This window comes from Manis javanica, chromosome 3 (genome assembly GCF_040802235.1).
Source record: "Manis javanica isolate MJ-LG chromosome 3, MJ_LKY, whole genome shotgun sequence".
Lineage (NCBI taxonomy): Eukaryota > Metazoa > Chordata > Mammalia > Pholidota > Manidae > Manis > Manis javanica.
This window is the reverse complement of record NC_133158.1, coordinates 52,465,840-52,481,643: the sequence shown is the minus strand read 5'-3', so window position 1 is coordinate 52,481,643 and position 15,804 is coordinate 52,465,840. Positions and strand designations below refer to the sequence as shown.

Sequence of the window (15,804 nt, the reverse complement as noted above, 5' to 3'; positions counted from 1 at the left end):
AAGTCAGATAAAACACAGTTCAAATCCAGAGTCACCACAATGGTGTGACTGTAGTAAAGTCACATGGGTTCCACCAACCAGGCATGGAGAGAACAGCACATCTCAGGGTGGCTGCCAGGTTCAGACCCGTACTCTGCTAGAGAGCCAGGCACACAGTAGGTGCTCAATGTACTCTGCATCTTCAGTTTCAGCCTAGCCCTCTTTCCAGGACCATCTGGTGGGGGGCACACCCAGGAGGCAGAAAGTGTCAGCCAAAGAGGAAAGGTCCCTGCAGCTGTTTGCCAGCTGTGAGCTAAAATTCCATACTTCCCTGGCTTGGGGGGGGGCATCTTTATCTTTCAAATGTGGAGGAAAAATACACTGGACATGTTACACCTCCCATTTGCATGAAGTGAGTCAATCTGCATCCCAAGTACTGGAAGATAATCCAGATTATTCATCACATAAATCTGCTGAAATTCCCCTGGGGGGAAGATGGCTAGGCACTGTGCTTGAAAACCAGGAGATGATACATCCACGCTATGATTCAACGTGAACAGCTGCAGCATGAAGACACACACACAGACTCACACAAATATGGGCTAACAATTTTTAGATGTGTCCCTCCTTTTTTTCCTTCCAATTTTGTCCTTTGACCTCATTATTTCCCTTCATTCATAGAACCTGGAAATGACCTTGGCATTTCTTTGGTCTGCTCAACAAGGTGTTGCTTCATTCCAAAAGAATCAAATCAGCAAACACATACTATGTGGCTCAGGGCACACAGTCACAGCTCTCCAGGATTTTTAGTCACATTGGGGACACGTCCATCAGTTCCCCTTATCCGTGGGCGACATGTTCCAAGACCCCCAGTGGATGTCCCAAACTGCTGATAGTATTGAATCCTTTACAGACTATGTTTTTTCCTGTACACACACACCTTTGATGTTTAATTTATAAGTTAGGTATACACTAAGAGATTAACAATAACTCATAATAAAGCAGAAAAATGGTAACAATAGACTGTAATAAAAGTTATGTGAATGTGGCTTCTCTCTTTCTCAAAATTTATATTGTACTATGCTCAGCCTTCTTTCTGTGATGACGTGAGATGATAAAATGCCTACGTGATGGGGTGAAGTGAGGTGAGTAACATAGGCATTGTGATAGTGTTAGGTTACTGCTGACCTTCAGATGGTATGTCCAGAGAAGGACCATCTGCGTCTGGTTGACCACAATACCTGAAGCCACAGGAAAGGGCGGGACTTGTGTAAAAGGCAACATCTGACAAGTAATACTGGTTCTGAGGAGAAAGACGACAGTGGATTAGGGCAGACTGGAAAGGTAGTAAGGAAGAGGTGGGCTTGCATCGACTCTGAAGGAGAGCTGGTGGGAGGTCCTTCTGGGGAAGATAAGTGGATGGAAGCCCAGAGACAGGACTCAGTAAAGATGCTGAGGGGTACAGGGCTGAGGTCAGCCGGCTGCTCAGCCACTCACTGAGCAAGAGGTTACGAAACACCCCACAGCAGTCACTTTAACCCACACTGAGGCAAATGTCCGGGAAGGATGAGCAGCTGTGCCTTGGAGAAACACATGGGAGCATTCTGCTTAAGAGCACAGAACCTGGAGTCAGGCGGCCAGGGTTCAAATACTAACTCCCCACTTTCTAAGTCTGTTGCCGTGAACAAGTCACTTAAGCCAAAGATGAGAACTCATGCTTTAAGTTATTTAATAGGAAGCATTTCCTGAGAAAATGAATTGGGGATGGGGGAAGGGGGCCACGAGGGCTCTCCAGAGACAGGACAGAGGGAACCTCACAGTTGTCCTGAAGCACACATGCCTCCCAATGGTTAGCCCTGGCTAAGGACTGCCCTCAGCTACAGGGATTCCCTGGTCAAAGGAGGACCAGAGACAGAGGGCAGCCCTCTAATACAAAGACAGCACTGTGGGCTGCATGGGAGAGAAAGCACATGGGGGGAGCTAATATATGTAAAAGGTAAAGTGACTCCCAGGGGATGGGGCAGAGCTCAGACAGCAAGTACAACAATGGGTTAATTGTTGCTGTTTTTATTATTTTTATATTATTATCACTTGTATTATTTTTTACCCCTTAAAAAAAGCAAATAACACAATTATGATAACATAATGTGATGTATACTGGCAGAAGTCTCCAGGCTGCTGCATCACACAGAGAAAGGAGTGGCTAAGGCAGTCAGTGGAGACTGAAGCCTTGAGGAGCAACAAGTAAGACTGGAGACACAAGTTACAGCAAGACCCACAAAGAAGGGCCTGGAATGCTGGGTGGGAAACTGAAAGTGATGGGGATCAGAATACCAAACTGTGCAGCCACTACGGAAAATAGTATGGAGGATCCTCAGAACACTAAAAATAGAGCTGCCATATGATAGCTACCAATACTCCCACTTCTGAGTATTTTTCATCTGAAAGAAATGAAAGCATATCTCAAAAAGATAAATGCACTCCCGTGTTCACAGCAGCACTCACAACGGTCAAATATGGAAAACACCAAAATGTCCAGTGACAGATGAATGGGAGGAAGAATGAAATGTGTGAGTGTGTGTGTGTGTGTAGACATATGCAAAGGAATATTATTCAGCCTTTAAAAAGAAGGAAATCCTGTGTGAAATAACCCAGTCACAGAAAAACAAATGCTGCATGAGTCCATTTATACGGACTTTAAATAGTCAAACACATGGATGCAAAGAACAGAATGGTGGTTGCCAGAGGCCGGAGAGAGGAAGAAATGGGGAGTTGCTAATTAACGGGCTTAATATTACACTTATGCCAGCTGAATGAGCTCTAGAGAGCGGCTATAAAATATTGTACCTATACTGAACAGTACTACCTTGTACATTTAGACATCTGTCAAGAGGATGACTTTTAATTTAACTATTCTCACAATAAAATTAAAAACAAAAACAAAACAATTAATTGAAAAATTGCAGGGACCACGCCTCAGGAAGCATCTGCGATTCTGCCCCTCCACCAAGTCAGGAGTCACCTATTTTGTTCAAATTCTAGACCAATCATCACACTACCGAAACCCAATAAATGTTAAAAATGCTGCATTAATGTACCTACTCACAAGACTTGGGTGGGCTTGTTCATGGGAGGAAAGCAACTTTGTGTAGTTATAAAGCCCCTTTGGTCTAAATCATTCTTCCCCTATTAAGGAAATGGGAATTGCTCGGGGCACATGTCACTGTCCCCACTTGGAGGAAGGGGAGGTGAAATGCACACAGCCCTTTGTGCTGGACTCCCCTAGAAGACACAGGAGGTAGGGAAGGAGCCTTGGCAGCATCCTTCTCTCGGCGTGCCTGTAATGTTGCACATCTACACTAGGTCCTTTTGGTGGGAAGCTCCCTGCCTATCATGCCATGAAGACATTCAGTCTGAGCACAGCAGTGAGGCCCACATGGAATGCTCTGCTTGAATCAAACCCAACTCAAAGTTTATATGAAGTCTCACCCTCTCTGTAAAAAGTAATAATCGCATGTCCAAAAGCCCCACAAAGAGTCCATTTTGACTCCAAGTGTTCCCTTCGACAGCCCAAATCAATTGCTTCTCTTTTCATGGTATCATGAGGGCAGGCAAAAGAGAAGCCCAGAGACAAAGGCAGGAAGGTTACCCTGTAAAGTCTCTAAAACAACATAACCGAGAATCAATAGGAATCTTCTTCCTCATGATTCAAGGTGTAAGGAACCGATGGAACCACTGGTGGTTCACAGTGGGCAGACCCAGCTCTCAGGGTCCCTGACACCACCACACCCCCTTCACCAAGCCCAAAAGATTGGCTTGCCCATGGGAATAGCCCAACATGAACGGGACACTAAGTAGCAGAAGGTTCCCAGGAAATCAATCTCAAAGCCTCAGATTGTGAATTGGAAGAATCAGCAACCCCTCTTCCCACCAAAACAATAGTCACAAATGCCCAAACATGAGGATTTAGGCAAGATCCTAAGACAATTTAATAAAGGCTTGAGTCCTCATTTCCCAGCCTTCTGCGAATGCCCCACTTACCCCATCCCAAACAGAAGAGACTTCTCAAGATCTCCAAACGTGTCATCTGCAGGGGCTGCTCACAGCCTAGGTGACAGACTAAGATTTCAGAGCATCACCCCCAAAGTACCAACCCTCCTCCTCTTCCTGGCTTTCAGGTCTAGAAAGGTGGGCCTCAGTCCACAGTGGTTCTACCTACAAAAGCAGACATAAGAAAATAATGGGCTTTGTGCTCATTTTTTATATATCTCTAGAGGTTGCCAGACCATCCTCTGAAATACTGAGACAACATAGGAAAAGTACTTTGTATTCGACACTCAATAAATTAGTATTTAGTATCAGTATGTTAATAAGCAATTAGTATCTTAATACCAAAGAAGCATTTACCAGGCCCTTGTTCAACTATAGTTTTGTAGAAAGCACTTTGGACATAGCTATTCTTGTCCACCAAAATCTCAGAATTTATGGAAGTCAGAATTCTCAAACACTGGAGCATGTGATTCCAAGATACTGCATGAGGCTCTAGGATTCAGCACAAGATCCCACAAATGCATCCCTAACCATTGAACAAATAAAACTGCAAAAGCGATCATCTCTTCCCCCAGAAGTTTTACAATGAATGCCATGCTAACACCTGTTTTCAAGTAACAAAATCTAAACAAACTGGACAAGTCGTGTTGCAAAACGCATATGAAGACTATATGCCTCCTTGTTCTCTGGTCTCATTAAAACACCGACTAGAACAAAGAGCAGCAACAGGGCTGTTACTCAGCATAACGGGTCACAACAGACAGGACAGATCCAGGGCAGCGAGTTCATCTGTTGTTTTCCTAAAAAACTTCACAGCTGAGGCAGATTTACTACACAAAATGTAAACTAAGACTGAGGCAGGGCAGCGAATGATGTTGGGCACAGCACCATAAAGCCTTTTCCCAGCTCACAATCCCTTCCCATCCCCAGTTCAGCCCCTTGCAATAGCAGATGCCCAAATCAGTATTAGCTAGTTATGCCACATATTCCCCAGAACCTTTTCAACTGACGAATCCCAGGGAGAATAAATGGATTAAGGGTAGCAACATCAGGAAAGCCACATTCCTTGGTGGAGGGATACTGACCAACCAGTTTACCTCCCCCATACTGCACTGCATTTCTCTTCTTGGTTGTAAGGTCAGCCACAGCACTGAACAATCCACACTTCCCCCCAGAGTACCAAGAAAACTCCCAGCTCTGGAAAAGCTTTCTCAGAAAATGCAATAACAAGACAAAAATCAGCATGGTAATCATCAGCACCAGCCAGCTCCCAGTTACACTTCCACGAACAGTCCAGGAGGGTTTCTTTTTCACCACACCCTCTCCAATACTTGTTATTTCTTGTCTTTTTGGTAATAGCCATTCTGACAGGTGTGAGATGGTCTCTCAGGGTGGTTTTGATTTGTATCTCCCTGGTGATTAGCGATGTTGAGCATCTTTTCTAGAGAACTGGAGTTCTGGAGTAAGTAAACTGAACCAACTTTGCCCTCATAGAAACAGCCCTACCCACTCACATCCCAGTTTCTGCCGAGTTTTGAGCTTTGTACTCACTCCATTTCTACCCTAAAGAAGGAAGGGAGGGAGGAAGAGGGAATAAGAAAAGAGCAGGGGGACCCTCAAGGAAGTGATATGAACTTAGGAAAAATAATCATCTTTATCCAAGGAAGGTAAGATAAAAACTGGACGGTAAAAATATACTGCTAGTGTACCACCAGTCAACTAGGACAGGAAGATGAGATTATGGAAAATATAGAGGGTGACCCTGGCAAGCCTTCTGCCCTTAATGAAAAGGGAGATTCAGTTTTGTTTCAATCTGTGGCAATAACCTTGCCCATTTCTGGAAGGAAGGTGCTGAGGGAAGTTGTCAGGTCAGGTTGGAAGTATGACAAGAAAGAGCAGGTGGGGAAAACACTCAGTGTACTACAATTTATTAAGTGCCTACTTTGTGCCAACACGGACTATGTACCTTACGTGCACACTCACACAGAAATCTCCAAACAGCACCCCCAAAGCAGTTTTCATTATTCCCATCGGGCAGTAGCGGAAATATACGCTAAGAGAGGTTAGGCAATTTTCCCGAGGCCACGGAAATAAAAGGGGCAGAGCGGGAATTCAAACCCAGCCCTTTCTGACTCCAAAAGTTTTGTTCATAAACTGTCACAACCTCAAAAAGGTTTTTCTGGGAAAACTTTAAAATGCCAAGACTCGTGCATTAAATATGAACCGAAGTGAAACATGCTTCCTCGGTCATTACAGCAAATTTGCTCTGCTCTGGTACAAAGTAAATCTGTATTGTCAAGTGGGTTGAAAGCACCTGCAATTCGCAGGAAATTACCAGTAAGTCTTATGTAAATTCTAGTTAATGTTTCCAAAACAATTTCACAGTGTGTGCCTCAGAGAATATACAAACCCACCTTAGGACAGTTTGCTCCAATGCAATTGATACCTAAGAACACAAGGTATGTTTTAATAAAACTGGAAAACATTAAGTCAAAGACACAGGAAGATAAATGTAATGTCTTCCTCCTTACAGCTAGGTGACTCAGTTAGTTAGTTTTAAAAACTCTTAAAATCTTTTTTGACAGAATTCCGCCAGGCAGAATTTTTTTTAAATACACAGAAACTTTAGAAAGGAGGCATACTTTGTATACGCTTCATTTAAAATGCAAACAAAGACTGAAGGTGGTTCTTTCAAAAGACCAGTGAAATTGGTAATACATTAGGAAGACTTACCTAGAAAAGGCACAAATAACCAATGCCAGGAATTAAAAAGAAGTCTACAGATGCTACAGTCTTTTAAAATATATGAAAGGATCTTATGTGCAACTTTACAACAATAAACTTAAAAATTTACATGATGGGAAAATTCCTATAAAAACCTGCTTACTTAAAACAAGATCATCTTGATGGTCCTATTTCTATTCAACAAATTGCATCTGTAATTTGAAAAAATAATAACACAAATAGAGCCAAACCAGGTTACTTATAGGAAGGTAAGGAGACCATACCGAAAAATTGATACAGAAATAGTAACTTTCTCTCATGCCTACACAGATATACAGCAGAATTAACCCAATTTCAAAAGTCTACATAATGACGTCCTCTGATAGGTTCATGTGACAATATATAAAACACTTTATGAATAATATATTCCCCTTCCTCAAGCTAAGGATTATTGTCCTATAAAACTCCATGAACAAGGGTCTATCAGTCAGTTTCACCAATACTATCATGAGATCTAACATGGTTGGTTGTCTTCCCTGCTGAGTGAGTTGCTAAAGGTCCCTTGAGGGTGGGCCACACACCTCATGTCAGCATCAAGTTCACATCTACCTGCCTGTTCCTTCCTGAGTCCACAACCAGCTGGAAGGCAGGGCTCTAGCTGCTGAGACAGCCTGGGCCACGCAACCTGCTATTCTTCCCGGGTTCTGTCTGGTTTGGTTTAAAAGTCATTTCATTTTAACCTCTGTTTCATTAACTTCAGGGAAGATGGAGGGTGAAAGCAAACTAAGTAAAACTGGCCACAGCGACTGTTCCCTGGCCCATACAGGTGGAAGGTGTGCTGAGAAAGCCAGGCTGTCCCATGCCCATATTGCTGCTAACATCCCTGTCATCACACCCCAGAGCTGGAAGAAACACTTGATACAACGAAATTTGGGTCCTCTGCAAACATAGTGAGAGCCACACATTTCTTCACCTTCATAAAGATGCCCTGAAAGTAAGGCAATTATCTGAAAATTCTTTAAGAAAGATTAGCGTACCCCCACCCCGCCCCACACACACACCTCCTTGCTCTGTACTAACCTGTTGTTAATCAGATATGAAATAGGAGAAAAAGGTTATAGTTAACCCAAAAGCATCCATCTGACCCCCAGGCAGTGAGCAACTACTGCACATGTCAAATGAAAGCTCACAGGGGCTCGAAGTTCGTCCCGAAGAATGTTTGCAAATTACTTCACCTTTGGCCAAGTCTGGTTCGCTGGGACATACAAGTGTCGCTTGCAATGATTCCAGCCCCAGCGCCGCCCTCCACCCAAACTTCCTCTCCCTACTCCACCCGAAGCTGACTTAAGCAATCGATCTGAAAATAACCCAGCTGCCATAGAAAAAGCTAACATTTTCCAAAAAAGTTCCATACACAAATAACACCTCAGTAGCCAGGAAGCCCTGAGCTGAACTTAAGCAGACACAAAACTAAAGAGAACCTGAGACTCCCTATGCCTCCCCATAGAACTCCCCGTACTGACCCAGGAGCCTGTCAGGCGCCAGAACTAGAGTTTTTTCTCACTTGATTCTCCAGCCTGTCAATGGGGTTGGTTTTCAACGACACTGACCTGTAATGAGCAAATGCGCAGGACCGCGGGGACAGGACGCATCTTGGTTGGGTACCCAACAGGAGCTCGCGGTCTGCCCCAACCCTTTATCCGACACGATCCGCGGCTGCAGAGGCAAAGGGGGAAGGAAGGTGGCGCGCTTTCAAAGACCCCGGCCCTTTACCTTGGAGCCAGAGCCCCCAGGGCGGGCGGCCGCCCGGGCGGCCCGGGCGCAGCGTGGGGACGCGGCTCGCTGCCTCCAGGCGCGGGGCCCCGGGCGCACAGGTCCCCGCCGCAGCTGCCGAGCTCCGGACGCTCCTCCGGGCCCTCGGTGGCCACAGCCCCCCTAGGCTGCTTCCCTCACCAGCCAGCACAAAGAAATTCTTCGGTGGAAAGAAGGGGTTTTTAATTAGAGCTCACCACTGCTCGGCGAGGCGCGCGTGCCTCTCCCGTTTCGCTTCACATCTCTCAAACTTCCAGAAAGAGAAATGAGGAAGCAGCAGCCTTCCCCGGCTTCTGGCGGAGGCAGTGGGCGTAACTTGTGAAGGTTCGCGCTACGAGGAATCTGGTCACTGGGGTGTGTTGGGGAGGGTTTGTCGCTCCTCCCCACCCACCGTCCCCTCCCTCCCCTCCCTCAGCCTCCTTCTCCACGTTAGTTCTCCCCTTAGCGTTCGCGGTGCCAAGAACTCAGGCCGGCGGTCATTCAGTCCCAGCGCTCCGCTCCTCTCATCCTTAGGGGAAATTTATTGCAAACAGGTCTCAACCATTTTACTTATGAACCTGGCCGCCTAGCAGAAAATATAAGCTCCAGTCAATTTCTTTTAAGAAAGCACACGGCAAAAGGCAGTGCCTCTTACAGTTTGAAAGGTTAGAAATCTTAACTGACTGTGTGGTGCCCCTCTTCTCTGGCAGGAATGTGGGTGGTTTAGCAAGTGGAAACCTAATTCCTAAATCTATTTTAAAAGAGTGCAAGGCTGAAAAGCAAAAACAAACTTCCAACAGTTTAACTTTAAAACTTAGTACCAAATATTTCAGACATACATAGATAGATTTTAAAATAATACAGTGAACCCCCAAGTACTCACCATGCAACATAAAAAATTAAATTTACCAACTATTAAAATACAGGGAACCCCCAAGTACTCACCATGCAACATAAAAAATTAAATTTACTAACATAGTTGAAACCATCTGCCAACTTCTCCCTGAATTACATCCCCCTTTCTCTCCTCCTAGAAAAATAGCCACCATAAATGTGATTTTCCATGAGCAATTTTTATATCACAGTTTCTGGGAACTGTAAAAGACACATGCAAACTTAAAGTCTGCCCAAAGAGCAATCCAATGAGCAACTTCTGGGCTCGACCTTGGTTCCCAAAAAGAAGTTTCATTAAATAAAGCTAAAAATGACCACACATTCAATGAAGCCTCAGGTGGCTGGTTAAAGAGAATGAAAGAAATCACAATGTAAGAATATTAGGAAATCTGGAATGACAAGCAGAGGCCATATCTGAAACAGTTGAAGCATTCACGGATGAAATTGATAAGAATAATAAAGCATTATCATTTAACAAGGTTAACAGCTGCATCAAAGCCAAGGCTACTGACCCACATTGCCAGGGGCTTTCCTCTAAGACACAGGCTACAGAAATAGATACAAAGCATTCATTAAAGAAGTCCTAATTACTCAAATGCCTGCAAGAGTTATACGCTGGGGCGCAATACTCCGAAAAGGGAACTTTCAAGATAATAATGATAAAAATCAAAACGGTAGAAACCATGACATATTAAAAAATGACTCATATATATGCATGTGTATATGCACACACACACACACACACACACATACGAGCATGAAGTAGTAGATGCCTAGCTTACCTTCATATTCATACACTGCACAGAGGCTGGCATAAGTAGAAATTCAGTAACTATCAGTAAATGAATGAAGCAAATGAACAGAAGAATGCCTGTGCAGACTGCCAAAGGAGCAGAATGACGAGGAAGTGTTTAGATACACAGTGGTCCTTAACAAGAGGTGACTTTGCAGGTCCTTAACAGGAGGTGGCAATATCTGGAGTTTTTGGTTGTCAAAACTTGGGGGTCCTACAAGCATCTAGGCAGGGAGAAGTCAGGATGCTGCACAGTATCCTGAAACACCCGGGAAAGCCCCCCACCGCAGAGAATTATCCAGCCCAAATGCCGAGCTGCTGTAAAAATTCCACTATCAGTGGTCACATGATTGACGCATTCTATATGAGGTCATCAATATTATAAAGAGACCCTCCAGGAACATATAAAACTATAGAATAGCATTTCTCATTCAATGCCACTGTGCAGCATTTGAAGGCTGAGACCATCTGCATGGGCTCAGAGGAAAGTGGGTGCTGGGATCACAGCAGTAAAGCACTCAGTGGTTTGAGATAGGCTTATGTGCCCACTAAGCCAAGGGCTTGGGTCAAATTTGGATGGAAGTAATCAAGAAGGGGTTGAGAGGAAGATGATGCAAAGCCCGGGTATCAGCTTTAGAATCACAGAGCACATAGTGGGAGAAGGAGGCAGCGTGTGTGAAGTCAAAAGATGTGAAAGACACACAAAGGAGTCTTATCGTGGCCACATCAGTGATTTCTCCATTGACAATCATTAGCTGGAGCTCCACTGCAAACAGGAAGCACTGTAATCTCATTACAGCCTATCGAACATAAAGTTACAAATCACTTACAGGAAAAAGAGAGCAAGCATCACCAAATCTACCAGTAGGGGAAAGGGACTTAAAAGTGAAGACATCTTTTCTACAGGTTTTCTGATCTCCTCATTACCTAAGAAATGTTCAACTCTGGAATGCCACATATGTATTTTTTTCTTCTTTCTGATATTAGTTCACTTCTGGCTGGAGGGGGAGAAGAGTTCTGTTGTTGCTCAGCGTTTCTTGAAGGCGGGGCAGAGGACAATAGGCTTGCTCACCTTGCATCCCCTTGAAGCCAAACAGACAGCGGGTACGTGATAAACACACGTTGGATTGAACAGAATCAGTCCCCATTTTCACTGTCCATCTCTCAAGGCCTGAAAAGAACGACTCCTGTGTAGTCACATCCGGAGGAATCTGCAGGGCACCTTGAGTCAAAAGTCTGCGCGCACAGATAAAACCTATTGGTTTCATTCGGTGGCTGACAGATACAGACTTGACACAGGTGAAAGCCCACCAAGCTCAGAACCCAAAAGGTCCCCAGCCAGTGGCCAGCAGCCTCACAGGGGACTTCCCTTCCCACCTTCAGGAAGGAAGAACACCAAGCTGTGGGTCCCCTACATGCCCCACTAAGCAAACAGACAGTATGGAAGACACCCTATCACATGTTAAGGTGCCAGCTTCTTAACCTGTGGTTTTGAATGCCACTAGCTTTGCTTTTAAAAAGCCATATGATTTTCACAAAAGGTGACTACAGTTATGAACCCCACCAAAAGCAATGAAATTTTGCATAAATGTACAGCATTTCAGTTCCAAACGAATGCAGCCAGCAGAGGGAGCACAGCTGAGTTTTGTTTTAAGAAATTTACCCAAATCGGGATAAATTTAAGGATGATGTTAAATGGTATGAGTTAAAAGAATAATCACACACTACCACAAATCAAAAGATTTAAGTAAAAACATTTTGGAAAACTATAAGCCATAACACCCTTATAAGGTGTTTGTACTGTTAATGGATATTAACACAAAAGCTAGCTAAATAGACCTAAGAAAACTAGGTAACAATAAATGACTACATGTTGGAAAATACTTGGCAGTAGGGAAAAAAGTCACAAAAGGTTAAATTTCTCCCCTTCCCTTTGTCATTTGAATTTAAGAAACAAAAAAAATTGGGGGGAGCTCATGTTCCCCCCAAATTTTAACTCAGTCTTTATCTTGCTGTTTTATTTATTAGATCTACCATAGCTGACTTTGAAAGTTGCTTTTAAATTGTGTTCTCAATGACACAAATGCTTTCATTCAGAAGAAACCTATGGATTTCTGTTCAGGTGTCTTCAGAACCAACTTGACCAGGAATCAAGGCAGCTTTACCAGAAAGCGTTGCAATCAGCTGAGCTGACAAGGTCTGAAAATTTGATGCCAGCACCTGCAATGGTCTTACTTCCCCACCTTTGCCAGCTCACAGAGGGAGCTAAGATGCATTCCCAGGAACAAGATAAGAAATGATGACACCAACCTACTATCACCTCTGTCACCTAGCAACCGCAAGTCAGAAGCAATGCTGGGGAGAAAGCACATTCTCCCCAAGTTAGGGGAAGCCCAACAGGGCTGTTAATTAACACAAATCATCTGAATCCAAATAAAAAGGCAATTCCCCAGCATAACTGTAGACCCACATATAGGTCCCATTAATCCTACAGTGTTGCTATGGAAATTCAGAAGCTTTCTGTATGAATACATTTTGCTGTTGACTACCAACTGGTTGCCAAAATCAATTTTTTATATTGGAAACTAAATAAAAGTCTAAATATGGATCCACCCCACCCACTTCTGTGCTCGGTGACCTGGGAATCTGCTCAGGGATATAGACATGTTTGAAAACCCTTGGACAAGGCCTGGACGTCAGCCCTGGACGAGGCCTTCCTTCTGCCTGACAGGAAAATTGAGGCTCATCTTCCCAGATGATGTCTTGAAGTGCGGCCCTCATTAAATTTGATTTGATATTAGAACATTTTATGACTTAAAATTAAACCTGTGCCAAACAACCTTAGAGACTCTTAACATAGTATTCTCCATCTGAAAACTGACTACCTGACAAACAAGCAGAAATATTTCTGAAAAAATACAAATTCTGTTGAAAACAGGCCAAGGAAACTCTGAGAGCCCATAACTGTCACCCGCAGAACACACTGCAGCAATTGGGTGTTCGCCATGTTCCTTAAAAGCCGAGATTTCAACTTCCTTGGCCATTAAATGATAACGTTCAAAGTAATATTCTCCAGCTTCCTAGCTCTATCTTCCAATGACGCATCCATGGTTTTAAAACTCCCATAGCTTTCACTGCCCCAAATGACATTTCTGTACAGAACAACTTTTATCTAACATACCAGAGTCAAGTGTTTCAGGACTCATTGGTGGCCCGGTAACTGAAGCCAGGCTTGGAACTAGAAGTAGGGAGGAAGTGCAATCAGAGGATAAAGGTAACGAAGAAGGCAGAGAACAAGTCCATGAACCCTTAGCACCACTAGCAATAAACCATATGGGGCCAGATGCTATGCTGCCCACACACACGGGGAGGCTGCTGGTGGGCGCCTTGCACAAGAGGTACATGTGGTTCGTGGGGGTGAGAGCATCTGGGCTCCCCTTGGTGTGGGATCTTTTAAACACCATTCTGCTCGGCAGCAATAAACAATAATAATTATTATTGGCACTAAAAGTAGATTGTGGTGAATAACTAATGTGAGAAGATAAGACATCAAGTTCTAATTTCAGTCCTGCCTTCTCTCCGAAGAATGTGTGGCCAGGATGGCCTGACAATCCTCAGCAGAGCCTCCAGGGAGTGTTCCCACTGGGGGTCGGAGGGCAGTCCCACTGGGGAGGCCTTGTTTGGTCATGGGAGAAGTAAGGCCATGCAGTAAGAAGAGCTCGTTCAAGTCCAGGCTCCACCAACCAGATGAGTGACTTAGAGCAAGCCATCTGAATTCCCTTGCAATAAAAGGGAAAATTGAAATCAGTTTCGACAATGGAGGACTTTGTGTGAGGCACATGCTCAATTCTTTCCCTAAATGGTTCAGAGGCACTAAATGCACAGAGACAATTTTTAATCAGGAAATAAGCCAAGCCTGTATCTCAAATTTCGTAAGTGTTTAGAACATTCTCAGTGTTTTCATATTGATATTCTTAGTTTGGTCATGGATGAAGTGAGAATTGGACACTAGTTGTGTTGCTAGATGAGAGAGTGAGGGCCCTCCCAAGACCTCTGGAGCCCTCCTTATCGAGTCCCTTTTGGAGGAAACAGCAAGCCATTACATGAGTGTCATCACAGTGAGCCACACACATCCCTGGAACTCACCAAGGATAAAAGGTATAACAGTATTTGGTTCTGTAATTCATGGGTGAGAATAGTTTTGATTTTTTATATTAAAATACGTTATTAATTGTCATTTCATATTTTCTGGACCAAAACACGTTGGAGGGAGGGCAGGCAGGAATGATGTGAAGCAGATAGTAAGGACACACCTAGTAGTTTGGTGCAAGGTGAAATGAAGAGGACCACACCTGCAGGTGTGCTCACACCTGGCATCTCTCAGGGTTCTCCGCTAGTGACAGCCACAGAATCAGTTACAACTAGGTGACTTCCAATGTCAGGGAGAACGTGCAAATGAGAATCCACTTGTCTTGCTTTCCCTTCCAAGAATGTAGATATTAGATTTTCGATCTCTAGGAGCCCTTGGTGCCTTGTCCCTAATGTAAACAAAACTCCAACGTGTAAAGATTATTTTCAATCAGGAGGTACAACAAGCTTGTATTCCAAAATATTAAATGACCTAAGATAGAGTAATAGACAAATGAAGAGTCACAGACCCACAGACATAAGAATAGGAAGGGAGGCTGAGCAATAACCCTCTCATCTGAGGTCACAAGAGTTAAGTGACTCGCTCAGGCTTGCATAATAAAATAATGGCAGATTCAGCCTAGAACCCAGATCTAGTGAAACAAATCTGCTGTGTATCCCACCAACTCAATTATTACCCCCTAAAAAAATTCCAGTAAAATAATTATTCAATGCAGTATATACATATATAATTTTGGGCCCCGACACTACAAACGGCATACATATATTTAAAAATGATGTAAATTGAGCCCATCTAAAACTAATAAGCAAACCACAATAATTGGGCGCATGAGAAATTTTTTGGCTCAGCCCCAGGCAAGCAAACAAGAGGCTCCAAGACCTGGGATGGAAGGATGCAGTCAAGCTGGATGGCTGAAGGCGGTGTGATTCAACAGTAGCCAGCATCCTCCCAAATTACAGTGGTAGAGTTGGCAAGACAGTGGGAAAAGCCTGGTGGAGACGTGGGGCAAATTCACACATGCCCAGCAGTCATGCGGGCACCCTAATCAAAGACAAGTACTCCCACAACTAGGAAAGCCCTACTCCTAGAGTCCCAGGAAATTAAAGTACGTCTCTGTAGATGCTATAATATAGCATCATTTTCACATGTACGTGAGTGCTCACCGCAGCACTGTTCACAATAGGCAAAGGGGGAAAACAGCCCAAGTGCCCATCAACAGATGACTGCATGCACAAAATGCAGCCCAGCCACAGTGGAGTACTACTCAGCCATCAAAAGGAATGAAGTTCTGAGACCCACAACATGGACGAACCTGGAAAACAGTACGCCGGGTAATGAAAGCAGGCACAAAAGGGGTAACTACTGTCTGACACCACGACTCCACTTACATAAAGTATCTCATACTGGCAAATTCAGAGACAGA

The 15,804-nt window shown here is 44.0% G+C and overlaps 1 protein-coding gene across 11 annotated transcripts in view; it reads right to left on the bottom strand.

The window, feature by feature from the left end:
* Window positions 1-15,804, bottom strand: part of TIAM1 (TIAM Rac1 associated GEF 1) — a 393,313-nt gene that overhangs the window by 183,456 nt on the left and 194,053 nt on the right. The window contains exons 1-2 of one of the 11 annotated variants that reach the window (XM_037014740.2): window positions 8,763-8,894; window positions 8,364-8,469 (exon numbers count right to left, since the gene is read on the bottom strand). The exons of 7 other annotated variants lie outside the window; for them this stretch is intronic. The gene's annotated coding sequence lies outside the window, so the exon portion shown is untranslated. Of the gene's footprint in view, window positions 1-7,833; window positions 7,857-8,363; window positions 8,470-8,526; window positions 8,738-8,762; window positions 8,913-15,804 lie in introns of those variants that run through there. 3 more of the 11 variants (XM_037014738.2, XM_037014743.2, XM_037014746.2) reach the window with 3 other exon arrangements.